Raw genomic sequence first — 4,768 nt, forward strand, 5'->3', positions numbered from 1 at the left:
GGTTAACAGCAATAATGGGTGCACTTTCCACTGGGATTAGGCCATTTAATTTCTCTCTGTGTATGGCCTTCAATGTCATCTGTCTGGCCAAAGAGTTTTTCTTAGGCATGGAATAGTCAGAGTGGTTTATCCCTTCCTTCCTCTGAACTATTGCCTTCAGCACCTGATATTCATGGCAGTAGTCTCCCCATTCAGTTACTGGTGACCCTACTTGACTTCCAGGATCATAAAGGATCTGGTGCCTTTCAGGTATTGGTGCCTCCTATTTAGGGTTGCCATAGTCAGGACCTCCACACCGGACAAATGTAGGACAACATTTTCAAATGTATGATTTTTTTTTTAATGAGGACACGCAAAAAAAAATGATGGTTTTTTTAAAATGTTAATAGAAATGCATGTTTCTTAGGCATGATCCAATGGAGGACATTTGGGCATTATTTCTAGACAGATGGCAGAAATTGACTTCCCTTTCTGGCCAAACACCCCCAACCTGCATTCCAAACACACACGACAGCACATTGGGCCATTGAACATGGCTACTCTAACATGGACTCTTGGCATATTTCAGAGGCTTATTCCATAACCAAACCCTTGGGTTTAACACTTAGCATGGTTTAAACATGGCTATGCAATTGAACATTTCAAGGTGGTTTCCCCGTCTTGGCAAGTGTACTTCTCAGAAGTGTGTACTTGGTCAAGGGACTTTGGTTTTTCTTCACTGCGCATGAGTTTGTAAAATCACAGCAATTTACATGGCCTTGCCTCAGAGGCTTTCTGATTCAATATCACCATTAAAGAACCAAAAACACACAGAAAGGGCACTTTGGAAAGTCACACTCTTTGGCTCAGACAGTGTTGCATGCCTCTCAAGCTGACTCATATCATCAATCATCATCATCATCATCATCATCATCATCATCATCATCACACTATCATTGTCAAAGCAAGGGAGACTTGTTAGCATTAAAGCACCCAAAACACACTTTGGAAGGTGGACACTCTCTCGGCTTCAGAAATAGTCCGCACTGCCTCTCAAGCTGACCTCTCATCATCATCATCATCCTTATTTGTCAAAGCAAGGGGACTGTTAGCAATTAAAGACCGCAAAAAATAAAAAAAACCTTGAGCTTCTGGCCACTCACCACCTCCTCTTCTTGCCCCCCTCCTCTTCCTCTTCTCCTTTTGCTCCCCCCTCTTTCTCCTCCTCCTCCTCCTCCTCCCCCCTCCTCCCCCCTCCTCCCCCTCCTCCATGCGCTGCGGCCTGGAGATGGCGGAGGAGCAGAGGAGAAGAGGTGGGTGGCGCGGGGCTCTGGGGAGGCGGGGCAGGCCGTGCGGGGCCACGCGGGGAGGCGGGGAGGGCTGCACGGGCTTCCCCCTTCCCTCCTCCACCCCAGGCCACGCAGCCCCTCCTCTTCCTCCTCTGCGCAGTGGAGGAGGAGGAGGGCCGCACCGTCAAGTGCCGCAACCCGGCTGCAACCGGGGTTGTCCCAGTTTTTGGCGGCACCCAGGACGGGAGGGGGCCGGGGCTGCCAAAACCGGGTATTCCTGGTTACAGCCAGGTTTGGCAACCCTACTCCTATTAGGCAGGTTAGCTTAATGCTAACAGTAACTGTGCATTTTGGTTTGTCCCATAAAGGTATCACTGTTTGGGTTATTGGATTTCCCAGAGGTGCAAGTCACACTCTTCACATGGGCTAAAAAGTCATTGTTGCACAACGGATGTTTCTGCGAATGGTAGTGGATGCAGAGCTGCATGGACAGCATGTTCCTCCCTGCCTTCTCTTGCACATTGTGGTTTCCCATTGTGGACACAGTCCAAATCCCTTCCCGCATAGTGTAAATATATACATGCGGACTTATGCTACACTATGCTATATTCCCTCCCCTGACTTGCTGTAAAGCCCCCAAAACTGCCCCGCTTGGCCATTCCAGGTGTTCTGGTATTAAGCCAGGATTTGAGATGCACATGGCTACACTCTCCATAGCCAGCTGCAGATGCAGTTCTCCGAACCCTGGAGGATTCCGTGGATCTCAGTGCTGTCATCATCATTGCGCCATCTGCGGAGGTAGCCAGATGTTTCTCCAATTCTGTCTGCTTGCTGCAAAACATGGAGTAGCCATGCGGGGAAGCTTCAGTGGGTTTTCAGTTAAGGACCACTGGGCCACTGTGGAGGGGAGGGGGGAAGCAGGGAATCCCGACCCCTGCAGGATCCATTAAGCATCATAAGGAATATTTGTGTGTGGTGTGCGTGTGTGTGTTGGGTGTTGTGTGGTGCCGTCAAGTCTTTCCCAACTCATGGTGACCCGAAGGAAAACCTATCATAGGGTTTCCTGGCAAGATTTTGTTCAGAGGAGGTTTGAATGTGAATGAGACTTTATTTATATACCGCTGTTCCTTCGATCACGGCAGCTTTCAACACAGTAAAAATACAAATACAAGGATTGCCTTGCCTTCCCCTGAGGCTGACAGAATGTGACTTTCCAAAGGTCACCCAGTGGTTCCCATTGCCAAACAGGAATTGAACCCTATATTCCAGAGTTGTAGCTGGCACTTGAATTACTGACCCCACGCTGGCTCAATACTTATCCATGCATATTCCCTAAGAGAATTGCACATTGCGTGTTGCAGTTGTGTTTCTCCATTGTAATTATAGAATCGTAGAGTTGGAAGGACCCCAAGGGCCGCCATGCAGGAACTCTCCGTCAAAAGCATCCCCATTGACAGATGGCCATCCAGCCTCTGCTTAAAGATCTCCAAGGAAGGAGACCCCACACACAACTCTGAGAGAATGGTTCCACTGTCGTCATGTATCATATACTGTGCACTGTAGTTGTACATTATATATTGCATGTTGTGGTTGTGCATCATGTATTGTGCACTGTCAGGGCTGGCTCATCCGTATAGGCACATTAGGCAGCTGCCTCGGGCGGCAAAATTTAGGGGCGGAGTGGCAGCTTTTTGTATAATTTTCTGCGTATTAAACATATTAAAGTGAAAAACTCCATTACCAGCAAGTGACATAAAAGCAAGCTACCGTATGACGGTTTTCTTTGTACAATGGCCCAAAACATGAGTGCGTCACCCTGTGTCTGTGGTACTGTCACATGGTACATCATCCGCCTTCCACATGCATCTTGAATGTAACCTCAAGATCAACAGCTCCCTCTCCTCTCACCGCCCCTAAACCTGCCTTATGCTTGGTGCCACAACATGGAATGCCAGTCGCCAGTCATCTTTACTTTACTGTTTACAACAAACAAACTGATTTTTATTTATTTATTTGTTTGTTTATTTGAGTACTTATACCCCACCCTTCAGCCCTAAAGGCTATCAGAGGCGCAGGACAGACCATCCAAAAAGGACAGTCTCCCGGCACCCAGCTTTGGTCCATGGGGAGGCCGCAGCCTCCAGGACGTGGGACTTCCCCGTAGACCAAAAAGCACCCACAAAAAGTGTGTTCTTCTTGTGGCACCATTATGATGCCTCACATGTGACGAGGGTGACCTATCGCGCCCGCTTGCACCGGGCCAGAGCGGCTTTGATTTAATTTTGAATGCTTGCCTAGTACATTTAATACTTTGTCACATTCTTGCAACAAGTTTTAAACTAAGTAAAAAGGAAGTTTTAGTTGTTTAGGTGAGTGCTCTATTTATTATTCCATTATCTTAGGGGAGAGGGGGGCACAGCAGCCCTGTATCCTATGCCTTTTATCATTATGCAATTAGAAATCAGAAAAAGAATGTTGTTCTATAAAAGGCAATAAATGAAACTTCATTCCAAATGTCACAGCAATAAAAAAGGCTTTAACCTGTAAAAACCTAATTGGCTTTTTGACTAATTCTCAATACTGTGATGAAAGACTGGAACCTAGGTTTTATGTCATGTTTAGCTTCAACAAACGGAACAACGTTATGGGGGCGACAGGGGTGCTAAAATATTTCTCGCCTGGGGTAGCCAAATACCTAGAGCTGGCCCTGTGCACTGTACATCCCACAATGCCACCTATTCATTACAATTACATGTGTCATGCAATGTTGCTATTCTGGGGGAGGGTGTTACATGATTTGTTTGTTTGCTTGTTTATTTGTTTGTATTTATATCCCACCTATCTCCCAGTATGAGAGCCAGTAGGGCTGGTGTGATGTATCACTGTGTGCAAATGGTCATAGAATCACAGAATCATAGAGTTGGAAGAGACCACAAGGGCCATCCAGTCCAACCCCATTCTGCCATGCAGGAAATCCAGATGAAAGCATCCCTGACAGATGGCTATCCAGCCTCATGCTATGCTGAAAGGACGTTGAATTGCTGTTTACAAGTTGTGGAGGAGGAGATTTCAACATTTCTTTCCTGGGTGGAGCTGGTGACTTCTGTTTGGTGGCCAAGTTTGTTTGGTCTCAGCGGATGCATTGGAAAGGAAGAGCGAGGACAGATTAGATCTGTAGTTGCTCTGGTGCCTAGGTCCTATTGCACCATACACCTGATTGTAATCCAAGCAGAAGTGAGAGATACCCAGCCAAGGCTGATCCTGTAGGGCAAGTAGAAAGTGGGTGTTATCCAAAGAACCCAAGCTGTTAGAGGCCATCTCCTTGTTTGGGAAATGCTTGAGTGGCAACATTTTAAGAGAGGAAGGCAATGGATCCTGCGTCTCTTTGATGCAAAATCTCAGGCACTGTTTGTTAAAGGCCATATTTAAGGCGACAACCACTGTTTCTTATTTATTAATTTCCGTTCTCCAGGGCTTCCCAATCTGCCTTCTCATTCCCA

This window comes from Sceloporus undulatus, chromosome 3, assembly GCF_019175285.1.
Source record: "Sceloporus undulatus isolate JIND9_A2432 ecotype Alabama chromosome 3, SceUnd_v1.1, whole genome shotgun sequence".
NCBI classification, from domain to species: Eukaryota; Metazoa; Chordata; class Lepidosauria; order Squamata; family Phrynosomatidae; genus Sceloporus; species Sceloporus undulatus.